At 33.2% G+C, this 22010-nt stretch overlaps 1 long non-coding RNA gene across 1 annotated transcript; it reads left to right on the forward strand.

Annotated features, from left to right (window-relative positions):
- Positions 1-1424: 1424 nt before the first annotated feature.
- LOC110677252 lies at positions 1425-21406 on the forward strand. Its single transcript, XR_002501053.1, has 2 exons — positions 1425-1805; positions 21169-21406. It is a non-coding gene; the product is annotated as an uncharacterized LOC110677252 (long non-coding RNA).
- The last annotated feature ends 604 nt before the right edge of the window (positions 21407-22010 follow it).

A 22010-nucleotide genomic window follows, 5' to 3' on the forward strand; every position in this document is an offset into this window, starting at 1 on the left:
AACTTTCGCAACCTAACCTTACTTTTGATCGCCAATTAAAGAACTTTAACTAAAGTACTGTTCTGTTTATTATTAATAGGGCTATATTCAAAACTGAAAAGGCAATAGATGGCTCTTTTTCAATGGTAGTAAAAATGAAATCGTGAAGCAAAGAAAGCATCTCGGAATATGAACTAAATACACTAATTTATGTATTCACTTTACACTTGATTTCTAATCACTACTTTTTTGATCCAGTTTCCTAATTGCAAGCAATTTACGTTTTTCATTATTTTCCACACGTTTTGACAGTTCACCGACTACCATTCTTCCATGCGCTTGTGTTGAAAGTTTGAGAATCCAGCGTAGCGCGATCAGTGAGTGGAATACAAACATCAGTGTCGCCGCTCGGCGGCCGGTAAGAGAAACTGAATGTTCGAAAGGTTGTTTTCTGTAATTTTTGCCGCTGTCGCCAACTGTTAGCGTTTGAGAACAAAATAAACAGTTATTACCCTATTAAATTAAACGACCTCAAAATTAAAAAAAAAGATAATGTTCAGTACAAACTAATGGTGAGTTTGTACGGAAACTAACTTTTCATTCTTTTCTAAAATTTCTCAGTACACTCAGTATACACTTGTTTTATACAGAGTTCAAAAAATTCACTCTTTCCAAAATCAAATATGGTTACCCTAAATTGAAAAAGTGTAGGTGTAAATGTTCTCACAAACTTTAAGAGCGCTTTTTTTTGTCTGTATTCACTACTTTTCATTGGCTGTACGATGATGAAAAATATGACTGAAATTTTGTTGGCTCTTGGCTAACGAGCAGTGCAGAAAAAAGAAACCTTCGAGATGTCGGCATAAAATTGCGTCGCTACACAGCAAAAAATAATGTAATTTGACTCGATGTAATAATGCTGACGTAACAAAAAATCAATGTAATCGCAAATTTCAGATACATAATAACATCAACTGCGATGTGATATCACATTGCTCTTGAATTACATTGAAGCGACATCATTATTTTGCAGTACATTGATCTTATGTAATATTTACATATGAAACACAAACAATATTACACCTTAACAGCTGCAACCACTTCATTCCGAGTTGGTTTAGCGATATTACACAAAATCTATGTTTTTTTACATTCAATCCCAATGTGATAATAAACCTCGCAACACTGCCCGCGTGTTGTTGTTTGATGGTCGACGGACGGAGAAGCCGCCATTATTTTTTTTTAGTTTTTCGGAGCTCTTCGCTTTCGAATCTTTAATTATTTAGTGATTTATTGCGAACATTTTAAAAGATAGTTCGAAAGTTTTGTACGTCAGGCCTTTACAGCCTGTATTCAATTTGGTAAGTATCGGTTTTGGTTCAAAAAGGGAAGATCCGACGAAAGATCCCAGCGGTCATTAAAATTCACCAAAACTAACTTGTAAAATTTTCTTCCATTCAACCGGTGCTAGGCGTTAACATCAGCGAAAGCAACTTGATTAAAGGGAGCCGGGCCAGCAATCCGGACGGGCCAAACCTCAATGTGCCCTCAAAGGACAAAATCATTCCTCTGCTCCTGCCCATTCCGGATCCTCCGCCAGTTTAATACGCCTGGCAAGAACAACAAGACAACTCTATGCAGGTGAAACAACATCCAATTAGATTGCGGGTTGCGTCGGAGAATCGGTTTCGATCCGCGCTTGTGAGTGTCCCGCTTTCTGAAAAGGCTGGCCTCCCACCCGGAGCAGGAATCGGTTCTGATGGGCATGAGCTTTAAGATACAATACTGGGACAGCCGAAGCTTTGCCCGGTGGAGAATGTGAAAGGGTAATTATTCATATGCTTCTATCCCTCAAATTTCCTCTTCGCACTAGCGTTACGTTCCATGTGGATCATACCCTCTTTCTCAGCTTAGTATTCTATCTTCTTTTTGGCATCACGTCCTCATTGGAACAGAGCCTGCTTCTCAGCTTAGTGTTCTTATAAGAAGGAGGAGACTGTAATAGAAGCCTAAGGTAACTTTACTCGTAAATATTGTCTATAATAATGACTATTGAAAGTAAGACGCTGAGATCGATCATTAGGGTACACTTGCTAGTTCCGAGAAATTGTTGAACATCCTAGGAAAGTGACTTTTTCTTTAAGGATATATGAACGTAATGACCAATAAATACTTTTAACAACTACTACTTAACAGACAATTTTGTTAAGACTTGACGACAATTGACATTTAAGATTCTAATCTCACGAAAAGACAGGAGTAATCAAAATAGCACTTAAATGACAAATTATTCAAAACCATTTCGACTAGACAGTATTAGTAATGACACTACTACACAACTATTTCAAACAAATTCAGATGGAGCTGCTGATTTTCACAATGCTTCCTTTTCTCAGAAGCAAGAGAATATGGGTATTTTTCAGAAACTAGTGTCGTGGTAGTTTCTGAAAAATACCCATATTAGGAATAGAAAAACAGTGTTCATGTGGGCACCATAGCCTATTCCGTCTGAGTAATGGTCCTGGTCATTGGCGTAAATAGGGAGGGAACCCTGTATGAATTCTGTTATCAGGAATTTATTATAACATTCTGGTGGAATCCCTGCAGAAAATCTTGGTAAAATCTCGGGAAAATACTGGTGGGAATCTCTGTCGAATTGCTGACGTAATCATTATTCTACTCTGGTGGAATTCCTAATGGAATAAACTAGGAGATATTTAGGAGAATTCTTGTGAAATCCTCGGAGGAGTTCCTGAAGCAAAAATCGAAAGAATCCTCTGTTGAATCACTGGATGATTTCCTATCAGAATCCTCGGATAAAATAATGATGAGGTTCTGAAAGAATTTCTGGAGAAATCCCAAGAAATATTACTGATTACATGCATGAGATTCTTAACGGAAGAAATCCAAGGGTGGAGGGCGGCTGTCAACTGGGAGTAAAATTGAAAAGCCGACCACCAAGTCCAGAACCAGTTTAAAGGCTTAACGCGGAAAAGCATAAATATTCATTCGTAAAATTTCAGCTAATCAATGGGATTGAAAGATAGTTTTTGCAAGCGATCATGTACGACGTGCTACTGCAGTGCACTGTTGGCGATTTGTTCAGCAAACTGTGCTCAATTAATAAAAGAGACGTTTTCTCTAAAATTGATTACTCTTTCACCATTGTTTGGATGTAATTTTGTATGGTTGCTTACATTTTCCTTGGGCTTGGAATTATATTTTCCAGGGAGCGATGATTTTAGTTATTTAATAACTGTATTTTGTAATGTTAATTAGAGGTTGCATGAACTTCAAAACAATGGCAGTTATATTACAATCGGTTTTTTTTTGTAATCTTCTACGAGGTTTTCGAGACCCAACAGGGCGCGTGCACCGGGTTGCGGATAGGAGCAAAGGGCGATCAGTAATAACCACCTAAATAATAAGACAAAATGCTGTTCTTTGACTAGGTGATGTTATGTGATCTCCTATGGTGTTGTAGTACTAAAAAGCATTTCACTCTCTGGGAATTCTGACCTTGATTTTAATTTTTCACTTAATAAATAGAATTAAATAATCATGCTGAATAAACAAAAAGCACCTTAATTGCAGTAGTAAAACTGATACCATCAATTTTCTATATTTGACAAGGTTTTGAAGAAAATTAATGAGTGAAAGAACTACTTATTAAATTAGCCACATTAGTGCGCATTGTACCTTCGTGCTGTGCGTACACGAATTCTCTCTGCTCTTGGGCGGCATCCATTTATTACGTAACGCTAAAATTGGAAATTTTCGACCCCCTCCCCCCCCTCCGTAACGCTTCTTGTATGGAAATTTTACAATTTTTGTATGAGTCGTAACGCTCGAGCCTACCCCCTCCCCCCCCCCTTCGAGCGTTACGTAATTTGTGGATGTCGCCTTGGAAGTTTTCTTAAAAACTACCTAAAGCAATAAAACAGTACTTTTCAGTGCTAAAATTAAAAACGGTACTTTTCAGTGTTACTAAAACAGTACTTTTCAGTACTATTTTTTTCTACTATTGATCCCTTTACGATCCTTGTTTGGACCCGTGCCTTCGATTTTTCGTTGGACCCGTTGGCGAAAAAGCTAGCGGTGGTAATCCTTCTTGGACACCGTCTTGGTAAAAACCTCTCGAAGGTCACGTCTTCTTTCGTTTATTAATTAAACATGGTATCAACAACAAAAAAAAGGAAGGGTGAATCTCTGAATTCACTACTTCCTTCCAACAAAGTGGGTTTTAAAACTGTCCACTACACTTGGCAAGAATGGAAGAAAGGACGTTTTCCCAGAATGCGAACTTTTTTCCAAGGGTGAAATGAATAATTGTATCGAAATGAGCAATCAGTTCGATGCTCTAGACAAATTTTCCGAACACCAAATCGAAGCAGCCTTTAGCCCAGGCTCTTTGATTCAAGTGAGGAAGCAAAGAGTGCCCCCTGTGGTCAGTTGTTCCGAATTTGGGGGATTTAGGCAGGAGATCTTGAACTCCATTAGGGGAATCAAGGTTTCCTTCCAAATCGCAAAGAAAGGAGACTGTCGCGTTTTGTCGGAAACTCTTAAAGATCGCGAACTTCTTCTCAAACATCTTGAAGAAAAGAAGCACAATTTGTTTACTTATGACGACAAAACTGAACGTTTGTTCAAAGTTGTCTTGAAAGGTCTCTCAAGTGACTATAAATCATCTGAAGAGATCAAAAATAGAATAAATGATTTACTTGGATTTTCCCCAGTCCAAGTAATCATTATGAAAAAGAGAACCCAATCTGGCATTGTTCGGAAAAGGCTTTCTCAAGAATTTTATTTAGTTCACTTTAACAAAAAAGAACTAAATAATATTAAAGCTTTACAAAAAGCAAAACTTTTGTTTGATGTCCGTGTGATATGGGAACATTTCCGTGTGACATGGGAAACCTGGAGGTAATTACCAGAACCCTACTCAGTGCCGTCGGTGCCAAAAGTGGGGTCATGGTACAAAAAATTGTCGCATGGATTTTTGGCACCTACAGAAATGTATGGGCTTCTAGATTCATGACAGATTTTTGAAATATTTTTTGAAACTGTTTGATTTGTAGTACTTAAAACGGTCCTATAACACTTCCCCGAATACCATTACCCCGAACACCATCTCCCCGAAAACCAGTACCCCGTAAGCCATTACCCCGAATGCAACGTTACCCCGAATGACACATTACCCCGAAAACCATTACCCCGAATGGTAAATTACCCCGAAAACCAGTTCCCCTAATACGACACTTCCCCGAAAATCAGTGATGCACTTCAAGAAATTCTTCAAGGAAGCTCGCGAATTTGAGCCTGCAAGTTGTTTTCGGCTTAGTAACTACTACTATTCCTATTAGTGATTTTTTATTCTTTCAATCATCGAAAGAACGAGGTTGTATAATGGCAGTGTAAAAATTGTAATCAATGATTTTCTCTTCATTGAGTTATAGGCTGTTCTTTCGAGTTGTACCGTTTGAGTTGAAGTTTGAGCGAAAGCGGTAAAAAAAATCGACTGACAAAATTGTCTTGAGCGAAATTCAAAGTTGACAGTGACTTCAAAAAATAAATGAAAATAAGCCCCTGCATTACTTGTCTGTATTACATCTTGTCAGTATTACAATTTCCATTAAGAGATTTGTCCTTCTTTTAGTTATCGGCTATTCTTTCGGAAGTTGCACTAGCAAAGTGATTGTTGGCATCATAATTATTGACGCTTTCAACAGTGATTTTTTCTTCTTTTATCATAGGCTGTTCTTTAGCGATGTACTTTTGAAATAGTGGTCAGTTTAATATCAGTTAACATTTTCATCTGACATTTTTCAAACCATAGTCTAATGACATTTTAGAATATGTTGAACTCGCATTGCCTCCAGCAATATAAAAATATAATTATGCATTACCAAATAATATAACGCTTTTGAAAGAGGGCGGGAAAGGTCTCTAATATTAACATGTCAGCATTATCATCAGTTCGAAAAATGATTTATTGCTGTCAGAGCCGTAGCGTTGCCTCATGGCGCCCTTGGCAAACCTCCATTTGTGCGCCCCCTAGTCAAAGTGAAAACTCAAAAAACTTTGTTTGTCTTTAAATAGAACAAGTTTACGTTAAATATATAAAAAAAAAATCCTAGATGTTTCGTTTTGAAAGAGTATAATGCTGAATCTCACGGCTTTACTAAAATTTGAAGTTTATGAAACTGTTCGTAAAAAGCTAACATACCTTGTATAAAAGAACCGTCTGGTGATATTGTCAAGATAATTTTTGGACGAAATTCAAAAATTTGAATGCATGTTTATAAAAAAACCGCAGATAGTGCTTGATACATAAGACGTGAAATGAAGTTTTAGTGAAATGCAATGAGCAAAAGCATATAATTTGTTAGAGGCTCCAAAAACGTTAATTAAAGGAATCTTATTTATATTATTGAATCATTCATTTTTGCGTAGTTTTTTAGATTATTTCTACAATTTTCCGTAGAAATCGGCAGTTGATCCTGTCAATAAAATTTTCAGCACAAATTTATTCATCTAAAAAAAATTGAGGCTCTAAAAATTTCCCTATGTTCTTACTTTTTATTTATCACTAAAATTCATCCAAGTCAATTTTTAAATTATCTCCAAGGACTTATTAGAAAACATTAATAATTTGTGAACATTTGTTGGGCAGAACTAGAAGGATATTTGTAAATTATTTTAAGTTTTATTTATTTACTTATTTATTTATAAGTTTATTCGTAATAAAACCATCTAGGGACGGACCTGGTGTAGTGGTTAGAACACACGCCTCTCACGCCGAGGACCTGGGATCGAATCCCATCCCCGCGATAGTCACTAAAAATTTCAGTGACGACTTCCTTCGGAAGGGAAGTAAAGCCGCTGGTCCCGAGATGAACTAGCCCAGGGCTAAAAATCTTGTTAATAAAGATAGAAAAAAAAATTAAACCATCTTTGCTCAAAACTTATTTCTTAGCCAAATATAAGAAGACTTTACCTGTAAATACTACCATTACTAAGAGCCTGAAATACTCACGTTTTCTTATGTCATGGATTGTGCGAGAATCCGCTCCTTAAATCTGCGGGATCCTGCTGAGCATCTTGTAATCAAACTTTCCAAAATTTTGTAAAAATCTTACGCAAGATAATGTAAGATTTCTGCTCATTATTTTATAACAAAAAAAAATCTTCCCAGAATTTGCGTTTAGGATTGCATGAAATTTATGCTCAAGGTTCTTTGAATATATTTTAAAGAATTTTGTTGATATGATGATACAATAAAACTGTGTTTGAAAACCTATCTAAGCTATCTAAGTGATTATTGACCTTCTCAAAGTTTGAAGAAATGTAGTTTTACCAATAAACAGTATAGAAAGCGTAATTGCGGAAGTATCTAGTGTGATCAAATTAATACAATTGATAAAAACTACTAGCTCATTCTCATTTTAAATATATATCGAATATCACAAATCAGATTTATTTGTAAAACAGTTTTCACGGCTATTAGAGGTCACAAAAGAAGAGCGTTGAAGCCTAACTGCTTAAATTTTGGAATTTGGAAGTAAATTTAAAAAAATAATATATAAACAACTACCGAAAATATGTGAATATATATAAATTTATTTATATTTATAATTTCAAGTACTTCTAAAAAGACTCTTCAACTTATGAATTCTGTAATATGTAAACAGGGATGTCAGGTTGTTTTTTTTTTCAAAAATTTTGATGCTTTTAGAAATTTCATCTAGAAAAGACTGGGTTTCCTATGTATTATATGGAAAACCTTAGAATGTCACTATAAATTTTTATCTAGATCTTCCAGATTTTTGTAAAATGTAGACTTAAAAATCTGGAAGTTTGGTAACGCTGCTTTTGAAATGAACCTAGATTTTCTTAAATTGTTCACTGATATGTTTTCCATTTGTTTTCCGTTGGATATGTTTGTCCCAAAATTTTGCCATGTGCTCATTTTGGCGCCCCCTGACGGCTGGCGCCCTTGGCGGGTGCCAACATGGCCAACCGCACGCTACGGCACTGATTGCTATGAACACAATCATTCTCACAAAATCAAGTACACGCCTGTGAGTAAAATTTGGGTTCTCACTTGGCTCATGAAGAATAGCTGTTGATTAAAAGAATAATAAATCTTTGATAACATGAAGAACATGAATTCAAATGAAAATCAAAATTCTATGAAATAGGTATATGGAATTCATTTGTCGGATCTTCAATTTTTCGTGCCAAGAAAATTCGGGGCTATGTTCCATTCGGGGAAATGGTATTACAACTTCCAACAAGAGAATTGTCCTTCTTTTAATTATCGACTATTCTTTCAAAAGTTGCGCTTGTATAGTGACTATCGGCATCATAATTTTTTACGTTTTCATCAATGATTTTTTCTTCTTTTATCATCGGCTGTTCTTTAGCGATGCATTTATAAATAGTTGTCAGTATAATATGCCATTCCAGAATAAGTTGATCATCAATTGATATAACGCTGTTGAAAGAGGGCGGTAGAGGTCTCTGACATTAACATGTGAAAACAAATTCAGTACCAGCATTATCAGTAGTTCGAAAAATGTAGCAATGAATCTGTGAACACAGCCATCCTCACAAAATTAAATTAATAAATCTTTGATAACAAGAACACTAATTCAAATAAAAATCAAGTAGTAAATTGTATTTCATTAGCGGCTTCCAGGCTAGTACCGTTATCTAATATCATTGAGTAAAGTATATTTTGAAGTAGGGAACACTTCGTCATATAGAGGAGGAGTTTTCTACTTCCGAATCTTTAGATTCTTTTTGTCATATACATTAGCAACAATTTGATAGACAATGACCTCCAACGAACAAGAGAAGACGTGCTTAACCTCAACTAATTATTAAAAAAATGTATGGTGTTGATTTGTCGAATCTTCATTTTGAATTTTTCGGTGCAAGAAAATTCGGGGTTATGGTCCATTCGGGGAAATGGTATTCGGGGTAACGGACTATTCGGGGTAATGGATTTCGGGGTATTGGTTTTCGGGGTACTTGACCATTCGGGGTATTGACTTTCGGGGTGATGGTTTTCGGGGTAATGGTATTCGGGGAAGTGTTATAGGATCCTTAAAACACCGGAGCAAGTTCCTAAAAAAAACGAAATTTTGCCAATGCCTGTACACAACTTGAAATTTATCGCGATAACCTCTAGATTTTTTGATTGTATGATGATTGTATTAGCGTAACCAAACAATTGGCATTGAATTTTTGATTGTTAGCCATTCAAATAACTGCAATATATTCACAAAACTGCGTAGAATACAGAAAAAATACATTTTCAACTATAACTTGAAATTTATCGCGATGACCCAAACATTTTATGATCTTAAAATAGACTCATATTTAAGGCCATCAAATTTTCAGAACACTGATAATGAATTTCTGTTGGAAAAACTACAATAGTTTCACAAAATACTGAAAAATTCAGGAAATACAGGTTTTTCACAGTAATTATTCATATTTATCGCAATGACTCATCAGTTTTATAATTTTAAACTCTTCGGATGTTCATGATAAACAAATTTGCTGAACATCGTTGATAGCTGGGGCCCAGATAGCCGTAGCGGTAAACGCGCAGCTATTCAGCAAGACCAAGCTGAGGGTCGTGGGTTCGAATCCCACCGGTCGGGGATCTTTTCGGGTTGGAAATTTTCTCGACTTCCCAGGGCATAGAGTATCTTCGTACCTGCCACACGATATACGCATGCAAAAATGGTCATTGGCATAGTAAGCTCTCAGTTAATAACTGTGGAAGTGCTCATAAGAACACTAAGCTGAGAAGCAGGCTCTGTCCCAGTGGGGACGTAACGCCAGAAAAGAAGAAGATCGTTGATAGCTGGTTGTTCAAAGAACTACAATATATTCACAAAATCTTGTATAATACAAAAAATTCTTGAATTTCTTCTGCAATGTATTGATTGCCTCTAGATCAATTAAAAGATTTGAAGTATTTTATGTTATAAAAATAAATATATTTACAGAACATTTTTGATGTTTTTTTTTAAAGAACTACAACAGTTTCACAAAACTATGAATAATTCAGGGAAATTACGATCCTAACAACCGTTTGAAATTTATTGCAATGATACATGGATTTTGTGATTTTTAAAATTTTGTCATAATGCGTCATCGCAATGAATATCAAACTACACTAGATATGAGAAAATTTATCAATCGTAAAATTCATGGGTAATAGCAATTTTTTTAAACTATAGCTCAAACTATTTTTTTTCTGCCATATGCTACGCAGTTTATTATATATTTTGTGATTCGTTAAATGTACAAATTACAATGAAAAATGTTTGGTAATATAAATTCGAATTTCATTGTTAGATAAGTTTCAAGTTTTGTACAAACAAACGCTAATTTTTTTTAGACTAGCTCCAGTGTTTGTAGTACTACAAATCAAACCATAGATTCCAAGCACATTTCTATAACCGCAACCGGACAAACTAGGGTTGCAGCAATCTACTTTTTTTTTTAACACCGTCATCCATGTAAGTAAAATATCATTAATTGCGTTATTATTAGTAAATTAAAAAATGATGTCATTGCAACAATAATGGATTAGCTACAATTTGTAGTTGTAAGTCTCAAATATGAGAATAGTTTAAAACCACAAAATCTATGGGTCGTTGCGGTAAATATGAAGTAAGATTGTTGAAGGTATTTTTTCTGTATTATTTACATTTTTTTGAGAATGGTTTAATGCTTTGGAGAAACTATAAAATTTGCTCAGTTAATTTATGGTTTATGATATGAAAAAAATATAATAAAATCATGAAAATGATAACTCTTTGTCACAATTATTATACTGCAACGGAAATCTGAAATATTTCTATTATAATAAATAATAATAATTAGATATGATTTGTGCAAATATTATCAATAAATAGAAATTGTTATATTACCAATTTTGTAAACTGCTTGTCGTGCTTTGAAACAGAATTTATAACTGCTCAATTTTTTATATATATTACGTTGAGAAAATTTCAAATCGTAAACACAACTACTATGAAAACGCAACCATAGTCAGAGACTGTTCTGTATTATTCATGATTTTGTGAAAATATTGTAGTTCTTGGAGCAAATAGCATAATATTGAAGTTTTCTAACGAAACTTCATCGGTTAATTCACACAAGCTTGCCAACTCTAAATGATAACATTTTATTTAACATTTTCAAATCATAAAATCCATGGAACATTGTGGTCAATTGCATGCTGTTATTACGATCTAACTTTTTTGGTATTTTCCACAGTTTTGTGTAGATGTTTCAGTTCTTTAGAAATCTCCAAAAATGTTCTGTAAATATATTTACTTTTATATATGAGTATGCTCTAAACCCTTAAAATGATATGGTCTGGAGGCAATCAGTGATTCCCAAGAAACATTTGCCTATTTTATAACCATTTATTAAGCAATTTTTCACAACTACATACTGAATAGTTGCTTTATTATATTACTTTGCAGCTGCTAGGCACACATTGTTCAAGCAAATCTGGCGAAATTATTAAGCTTCTTATCATTTAGTGACTGTAATCATATATTGTAATGATGTTTATTCAGGTTTCACTTAGCTTAATAAGGATTGATGATTTAACAACGCTAGTTTAACAAACTACATTATTGCAGTTTAATTCAGCATCATGTTTAACAACATTTTAATTATTTGCAAGTGAAGCCTTTGTTCAGGCGTTGTTCACACAAATTTGGAGAAGTTATAAAGCGTGTCGTTGTATATTGACTTTATTCTACAACTTCAAAATCGCTTTATAAGCATTCATCTCAGCTTTTATTCAACTGCCACAAAATTGATTGAAAACAAATAAATGACTAAAAATAGCTAACACTGTATACATCAAATGCAGTGTATACTTTTCCCATGAATTAATAATCACTTTTAATAATAACCTGGATATTGGATTCAAACTCGAGACCTTCCCATCGTCAGCGGTATACCTTGCCATCTGCGCCATCCTTGAATTCATATATCAGCCTTCCAGTGCCCAATATAAACCTCTTGTAGCTGATTATTGATCATGCTTGAGCTTCTATTCAACAATAACTAATCAACACGTGCTATGCGGATCAACAACTGAATAAGCGCATTACTTCTGCTGCTGTTCAGTACTGATGTGAGCTGAACTAAGTCGGCTATTTATAGCGCACAGTGAGAAAATTTATTTCAATGCTGGTCAAAAATAAAGTTTATTCACAAAGTAAAAACAGTCTGAAATGATTAATCGAATTTCATAATAAGTTTTAACTTATTGAAACTTTAATTGAATTGTTCATCTAACTATACTAAAATTCATTTATTAAATGTATAATATTTCTACTAGGTTAATATTTTAATTATTTGTCGTACCTTTTCCATCTATTAAACATTATACAAATATAAAATATATCTCAATCAATAATCCTATGTCAGAAGACTGATTCAAAATATTTTCTAAACATAATTGAATATTGTATTGAGAAAACATCAGTTATTATTGTATCCAACATATATTAGTAAGTTAGTGGCGAATTCGCCAAGGGCGAAAAGCCACTAAAATAAAGATTAATAATAATATTAGTAAGTTGAACATTGCAATACATTAGGAATACAACGCAATTTTTAGATATTTTGTCCATTTTTCAAAAATTTGGCTATTGTGTGACCTCTTTTGTAAGGCTTCTTTGTTGCTGAACAATGTGTTTAGTAATCGTTATTTTGGACTTCTTTGGATGACCTGCTCGGATGATATATCTATGTTGTATTAGGATTTTATAAAATACCTATTCAGCTTTTAATCATGTTCATGGTTAAACATGGAAACAGCTGAAGTGCGAAGCAACCAAAACGTTAGTTCGTCTCCTGTACATCTGTTTACACAATTATATTTTTTTGGTGGAATATTGGCTCTTTAATAGAAGGAAAAATGACTTGTTCAACTCATTAGTAAAACAATCTTGACAAGTCGGCAGAGATTCTTTGGAGAAGTTTAATAAGTGTTGATTCTACTATTCTTCATTCCAATGAAAAATGCTGAACATTGACTTAAATTTGGATCTAAATACCATCTTCTCAGCTCTTTGTAGGGCATTTTTTCAGCTGTCACCATTATTAACTATGTATATGTTTATTTGTGACACTTGACTGTAAGTTGGGTAACCACTTTCATGTAACTATTGTTAAATTATTATTTATACTTCGATTATCATTAAAAATGTTATGATTAGTAACTTTTTCCGATATCAATAACGTCGCAGATGATGATCACTACATTAAGAAAATTTAAATTTTGGTATTTCTAATCCAATGTGATTCGAACTTTACCCTCGTTGATCCATTACGTCGCCATTACGTCCATTACGTTAATCCATGGATGCATCCATCGCATACACGTATTGGATTTGATTTGAAAAACATTTGAAACATTTGAAAATAACATAAAAAGACATAATATGTTTTGCTTGAATAAGAGCATACTCATATACTGTTATTCACATTGTTTATAAGTTTTACTAATCATGCTGGTCAACATTTTAAGTATTAGACACTGAAACTTTTGTACGATTTGTTGTTAATCAAATGTTCAATATTCTACTAAAATGATGGCTACAACCTATATAAGCTTTTAATCAGTCAATTGTTAAACTCCTTATGTGTTGTAGAACAAAAGCTACTATATTTGCATTTCGGAGGTTTATTCAGCTCTTTTTCAAAACACAAACTGCAAGTGGAATAACAGCTTTTTTATAAGCGGAAATTAATTTTATTCAATTAATGATTCAACTAAAAATTTGTTCAGCAATGGTTGCTGCTATGCAGCATGTATTAAACACGTAAGTATCTTAAAAGCTACAGATTGTTCATTGGGTTTGCAGTTGGCCGACAAAACGTCGAAAGGTGGGAATTGGAAAAGAACGAAATGATCTTGGAAGAATTATTCTCTTCCGAAAGAATAAATAATTCGATATTTTTTTCTTTTCGATGTGTTATTCCTTTCGACGTTTTGTCATTCAACGTTTGTTGTGTTTTGATACGTTCTGTCAATTTATATGTGAATCTGAAAAATTTTAAACTGTGGAGATTATAAGCCAATGCGGCAATTTCAAAATTACAGGAGAAATTTTAAATGTTTCTATATTATACATGATTTTCGAGCACACTTATTTTTTTTGAAAATTTACAACAATTTAGAAAATTATACAGATGATAAAATGTTCAAACTTCTGTAGAAACAGAATATTTTTGTATTATACGGTAATTTGTGAAACTATTGTAGTTCTTTCAATAAAATTTCATCGATCATGTTGTGCAAACATGACAACCCTAAATATGAAAATATTTTAAAATCACAAAACCCATGGATCATTGCAAAAAAAAATCAAACTGTTGTTAGGATCGTATTTCTCCTGTATTATTCACAGTTTTGTGAAAATGTTGTAGTTCTTTGAAAAACATAAAAAATATTTTGAAATATGTTAATTTTTATATCTTATAATTGAAGCATTGTCTTTAAACTGATAAGGTCTAGAGACAATCAATAAATTGCAGAAGAAATTTCAGAATTTTCTGTATTATACAAGATTTTGTGAATATATTGTAGTTCTTTGAACAAACAGCGATCAACGATGTTCAGGAAATTTGTTTCTCATGAACATATAAAGAAGAGTTTAAAATTATAAAACTGATGAGTCATTGCGATAAATATGAAATTACTGTAGAAAACCTGTATTTTCCTGATTTGTTCAGTATTTTGTGATAATATTGTAGTTTTTCCAACAGAAATTCATTATCAGTGTTCTGCAAATTTGATGGCCTTAAATATGAGTCTATTTTAAGATCATAAAATGTTTGGGTCATCGCGATAAATTTCAAGTTATAGTTGAAAATGTATTTTTTTCTGTATTCTACGCAGTTTTGTGAATATATTGTAGTTCTTTGAACAAACAGCGATCAACGATGTTCAGGAAATTTGTTTCTCATGATAATAATTTAACTTTCATTGAGGGCATTCAAGCCAAATGTAATAAATATGTAAAATGTCTCTATCCCCTTATTAATAGAAAATCAAAACTTTGTCTTAAGAACAAGCTTTTGATATTCAAACAAATTTTCAGGCCAGCCATGTTGTATGCTGTACCAATATGGACTAGCTGTTGTAATACCAGGAAGAAAGCTCTGCAGAGAATTCAAAATAAAATTTTGAAAATGATTCTGAAGCTTCCTCCCTGGTATAGTACCAATGAGTTACATAGAATATCCAATGTTGAAACATTGGAACAAATGTCAAATAAAAAAATTAATAATTTCAGGCAAAAATCGTTAAATCTTATATTGCCACGATGAATGCGTTATATGTTTAGGTTAAGTTAGGTTAAGTATATTCAAAGATTTTTTTCTCTTATAAGTAATATGTTGATAACAAAATGTTAATGAAATCTTAAATTTGTTTTACCAAATTAGGATGATAGTGTTGTCTAATAACACAGAACACCTAGATATTAGAAATGAATGTAATGTTTGAAATGATACTAATAAATAAATTTAAAAAAATAAGCCACATCAGTTAAGTCTATACATATACAAATGTTACGTCATAGGGCTATGGCGAGCGTTTGGTATGTACGGCAATAGTTGATTCTTATCTAATGGGGGTAGACCACGCGGACAATTTCGAAACAATTTATTTCTATACATCGGTTTTATTAACCGAAAGGCTCAGCTATGCTGTAAAACCATTCCTTAGCAAATATTCATTAGTATTATCATGTAACGCAAGAGTGGGTGTGGTTAGGCTCTGCGTTACACTAATTGTTTGCTTTTGACGATGGGAGTATGAAGGAGAAAATGAATTGATTTCTATGGTAGCACAGATCTGGAGAGCTGGACAGCCGCAAAGGCGATTTGTTACTCGTCGATGACCAATCCGTCAGGGTTTCGGCATGAGTGGTTGTTGGGTTCTTTGGGATTGTGCTCTTGAAAGGTTGAGATTTGGCTTTGGTTCGTCTTCATCCTAAATTGACTTCAAAGACCGTGGGAGACATAAATCATTGCTGGGGTTCAACAATTAGTTATACAGGTAGTTTACTTGATTTTTTTTTGTAGGCATTTGGACGACAGGGAGGATTTTAATTTCTGTAGCTACAAATAACAATTAGGACATAATATAACAAGTGAAATTTTGTTTTAGGAATACCACACAAATGACATGAAAGAGTACAACAACGACATTCAACAACTACTTTAATACTTGTTCTGCTACATGAATAGATGTTCTTATTTTATTTCATATTTTTTTCTAAATACTGGTTTTTCCTTACATGTTAAAAATACTATTTTAATATTAAATTATTTTGATCGTAGGTTTTGAAATAGTCAATAGAATTGTTTGACCTACCGATTCATTGCATTTTGCAGCATTTTTAGCATTATTGTGTCACGTCTATCCCATTTACCTTACCTATGGCGTTTGCGTGGTCGCCAATTTTGTATGGTTGTTTACATTTTAGAACCAGCTACACGTCGGGGTAGCAGTTAAGAGCCGTCAGTACCACCCTTAAAGAAATCCTACGAAAATTCGCGGAAAAACAACAACATAGATTTTTTGACAGAATGCCTGAATTCCTGACAAAATCCTTGAAAAAACATGAGAGTTTTTTATGTGGGTGTCCTTAGAGGTCCCGGTTGAATTCTTGAATAAATCCTTGATAAAAATGTTAAAAAACTCCAAAGAAAATAAAAGCTTATTTTAAATATTGATTTTTTTTTTTTTAAACACCTAAAGAACCGTAAAATTTCTTGAGAAGTTTCTCGAGGAATCTATGGAAGAATTTATAGAGTAATTTTTGATGGTATCTCTCTTAAAAAACCTGGTTGAATTATTCAATGTACACTCAACAAAAATCTAGGAGAAATCGGTGCAAAATCTCAAATAACTTAAGTATATTTAAAAAGCTCCTGGCATAATTAAAAAGTAATTACAAGTGATAACAAGAAAAAATGGAAGAGGAGAGTTCTAACTTCACTGATTTCTGGGTCAACATTTCAGTATCTGTATTTTGTAATATCCGCGACAGATTAGGAGGTGACCATAATCACCGCGGTCACATTTTTCGGATTTTCAGCCCCTCCTCTCATAAGGTTGATTAGACTGTTGAATAAATCTAATTTTTGAGAAAATTTATGAATTCCCGCTAATTTGAACGGTATTTCATGCAAACAATCGGAATTCATTTTTAATTTGAACTTCTAGTCACCCTAAGATAAACAGAAAATTGTTCTTCTGGTTACCTTTTCACCTGTTTTGTTTTGATTCTGCGTTCCATTACACAATTTTCCTTTTCACTATACCCCGTTCCATGAGCTAAATGACGTTTGGACCATTTTCAATTTGAACGATGTGCAAATGAACGGGGGTCAAATTGAAAAGTGTTCACGGTCAAACCAACGGAGGTACCTATTTACAAATTACCAAAAATGAAGCTATAAAAAATATTTTGAAAGGTTTATATTTGTACTATCTATAATTTCTATTATAGTTTTTGTATTCTCAAAGAACTTTGTAGGATTCTTGACTAATCTTGGTTATATTCAAAAGCTAGTTCATATGAGAAGTTGTGCAGGAATTATCCGATGAATTTCTTTTAAACAATATACTCCAAGAAGAGTAGTGCTAACATATTTTGCAATAGCTTAATGAAAAAGCATATTTATAAATGAAAATTTGTACTTGCTTCTTGTGATTTTTAACTAGAAAAAAGAATCTGGTGGAATTCTATAACACTTACTTTTTAATTCTTTTGTTTGGTAATTTAAATGTCGAAAACTGCTCATAAAAAAAGTCTACAAATACTCTTGTTTTTTCTAAAAAGACGAAACAGTGTTTGAAATTATTTTAATTATTAACAATCAATATTCACTTACTCGATGTTCTGTAACTCGATCTTTCCCCTAACTCGATGGAACAACTCCTCCAATCTTGAATATTTTGATCCCTGGGGATTTTTTTTTATTACCGTACGGGTTTGGGCCGAAGGGTCTCAGATTTTCATGAAACTTTTTCCACAGGCAGGGCTCATAGATATATGAATAAAAAAAAATTGAGAAAAATTCAGGGTCGCCTATTTTTCCGGAAAACTCAGGTGGAAATTTTTTGTTTTCCCTTGACACTACTAACTTTGAAAAATCATAACTCAAGAACGAAGCATCGTAGAAACAAAGTTTTTATATGAAAATTTAAGCAAATTTTCTCAAAAATCCAAAAAAAATGAACTGGAAAAAGTTTTTCACAAAATTTTCCACCGTTGGGAAAATTTGTAAAGAAAAGCCGGAAAAACTATGCCCGAACTCGTGGAAAATTTTCAAAAAAATATTTTCGAGAAGGTAATTTTATAAGCTTTAATCACTGAAATTTTTGGAATGCACTTTTTTTTCGTTTTTGAGTTATGGCCAATTTTGTGAAAAATGTCCAGATGTGCCATATAAGACTTTTCTTTGAAAAATCATAACTCAAGAACAAAACATTGTAGAAACAAAGTTTTTATATGAAAATTTAAGCAAATTTTCTCAGAAATCCAAAAAAAAATATGAACTGGAAAAAGTTTTCCAACAAATTTTCCACCGTTGGGGAAATTCATAAAGAAAAGCTGGAAAATCTATGCCCGAACTCGCGGAAATTTATTAATAAAATATTTTTAAGAAAGAAACTTTATAAACTTCAATTCTGGTTACTTTTAGGATGTACTTTTCTTTGATCTATGGTCAATTTTGTAAAAAAATGCAAAGATTTGCCATACATGCCTTTTCGTTTAAAAATCATGACTCAAGACTCATCATGACTTGTCGAACCGGATTCAAATTATCTCAAAAATATGAAATTTTTGAAATGGAATCAGTTTCCCAGGACATTTTTCACTGTTAATGAAAACAAATAATGAAAACCCGATTAGCTATTTCAGCTTTCAAACAAAGTATATTTGAAAAGAGCGATCAATAAGATCCAATCCTACAAAATTTTTCAATACGCTCATTTTTCGTTCCTAAAACATGATCAAATATTGCTAGGATGAGCTGTTTGAACAATATATTTACAAATTTATAAGTTCATAAACAAAATTTCTTAAGAACGAAACTACATAGAAACAAAGTTTTCTTCAATGAGAATGTAGGCATTTTTTTCCTGTTAGGTAACTACAAAATTGACAGTTAAATTAATGGGTGGACTGTATGACAAATAGGTATTTACCAATTCAAGTTTAAAGCGTTGAAATGGGTTGAGAATCATAAGTTTACCAAAAACTAACAAAGAGCAGTGAGAAAGTGCAAGTGTTGTCTATCAGCTGTATATTCCTCGTTATTAATTTTTGGAAAGTGAAAAAAGTTTTCCCGAAGCTGTTGAAATGGACAAAGTTCAAAAAATAAATTAATAAAAATTTTCCGCGAGTTCGGGCATAGATTTTCCAGCTTTTCTTTATGAATTTCCCTAACGGTGGAAAATTTTGTGGAAAACTTTTTCCAGTTCCTATTTTTTTTTGGATTTCTGAGAAAATTTGCTTAAATTTTCATATAAAAACTTTGTTTCTACAATGTTTCGTTCTTGAGTTATGATTTTTCAAAGAAAAGTCTTATATGGCACATCTGGACATTTTTCACAAAATTGGCCATAACTCAAAAACGAAAAAAAAGTGCATTCCAAAAATTTCAATGATTAAAGCTTATAAAATTACCTTCTCGAATATATTTTTTTGAAAATTTTCCACGAGTTCGGGCATAGTTTTTCCGGCTTTTCTTTACGAATTTTCCCAATGGTGGAAAATTTTGTGGAAAACTTTTTCCAGTTCATATTTTTTTTGGATTTTTGAGAAAATTTGCTTAATTTTTCATATAAAAACTTTGTTTCTACGATGCTTCGTTCTTGAGTTATGATTTTTCAAAGTAAGTAGTGTCAAGGGAAAACAAAAAATTTCCCGAGTTTTCCGGAAAAATAGGCGACCCTGAATTTTTCTCAATTTTTTTTTATTCATATATCCATGAGCCCTGCCTGTGGAAAAAGTTTCATGAAAATCTGAGACCCTTCGGCCCAATTTGTACGATAATAAAAAAAAATCCCCCCCTCTGTATGGAGGTTGGACAGATACCTGGTTCATATATCAAGCGTGGGCTAGAATAAGGGTGTAAGTCGCATGATCGATTTCTCTTCATCGATCCTCTCTTCTGTTAATAAAGGTGACAAGACGAGGGTTTGTCAACCTTTTTCCACCTCGGGACGCAAGATTGCATCGCTGTCAAGCGGTCTAAAGTGAAAAAATGCCTACAAACCCGCATCTTGTCACCTTTATTCACAGAAGAGAGGATCGATGAAGAGAAATCGATCATGCGACTTACGCCCTTATTCTAGCACACGCTTGATCATGGTAAGGTACCGTTGGCAAGTGGGTAATGAAAATCGTATAGTTGAGATTCTTCAAATGCTAAAGACCTTAAATTGAAATGGATAAGGTCGTGTATATTTTTTTGCTTGACTCCCACAAAATGTAAGCTGTATGTCGAAATTAGTTTTTATGTAAAATTGAAGAAAAAAATACAGAAAAAGTTTTTGAAAAGGGTAAATAAAAAGTTAGTAGTTTTGAACAATAAATTGGAAAACTAACAGTTATATTTACGATTTCTATTTACTTTATCATTTGTTAAGCTAACACTAGGTTAACACTAAGCTGAGAAGCAGGCTCTGTCTCAGTGAAGATGTAATGCCAAGAAAAAGAAAGAATATTTTGTACTTGAAGAGGAATCTGTAGTAGAATTTTTGAAGCGCTTCTCTAGCGAACCTTCGTTGGAATTTCAACAGTATGACCAGAAGAGATGTTTTTTTTGAGAAATACCTGCAATAATTTCTGAGGAAACTGTCTTTAAAATTTCTAAAATTCTAGGTAAACTTATGACAAGGGGATTTCCTGAAGTGAATTTGTTGAAATCTTTGCATCTATTAATTCGCCATAAACAAAGAAAAAAATTATGATCCTTAAAATTTACATTTTTGATAAGTAACATGAACATTCTCTAATAGTTACTATAGACATGATCTTTAATGTGGAATACTATAATCATAGATATGTGTGAAATAACTCAATATTTTCTTTTCTTTTTTCTTAGACCGATACGCAAAACATACGAGCTCTGTGAATCATCCTACTGTTCGCTGAGGCAATCAAAACACATCTAACTGAGTGTCTTAAGGCTTGTATATTCTCTGAAACTGGCAGGGTCCACTGCGGTTCCTCGGATTCATCATTTGAAGCGTCTGAGTGGTTATGCTATTATTTGAAAAATTATTTAATGCAATCAATGTGTAAAAAATGCTGAAATAAAAAATAATTGATGACTAAAATGACTCCGTATTTTTTTTAACAAATTTAATCAATTTCCCATCAAATTCTCATCAATGGTTGATTAAATTGCTTTTATCAATTCCAAAATTATAATACTCAATATGCATGAGTAAGAGTCGGTTTTAAATCATAAACATGATTTAAGATTGAATTACAATAAAAAAAAGCAATTTAATCAACCATTGAGCAGAATTTGTGATTCCTTTTTTCTCTTAAATCGCTTAGATTACATAGCTCTCATATTACATCGCATCGATTACATAGTATAGCATACGTTGAAACAATTACATCGGAAAAATTACATCGGTCGCATTCATTACACCAATAACCCGCGAGTACGTCGGGCTATGTTATATAACACGATCGAGGGAACGACTTGGTTGCAGCGGTTTCGATGTAATATTCAACAACTTTTTTTGCTGTGCAGTGCATTACTTTCAGATTTCTTGAATGGTAAACGCCGCGTGGGGGTGCATTGTGCACTTGCAAAATTTCACGCGGTCTTCCTCTGAGAGAACGACGTGCAAACACCACAATGTTATGCTTCCATGAGAATTAAGTAAACAAGGTGAGAAAAGTGCAGTGCGTCGTGAAGTTTTGGGCATA

This window comes from Aedes aegypti, chromosome 2 (assembly GCF_002204515.2).
Source record: "Aedes aegypti strain LVP_AGWG chromosome 2, AaegL5.0 Primary Assembly, whole genome shotgun sequence".
In the NCBI taxonomy this organism is placed as follows: domain Eukaryota; kingdom Metazoa; phylum Arthropoda; class Insecta; order Diptera; family Culicidae; genus Aedes; species Aedes aegypti.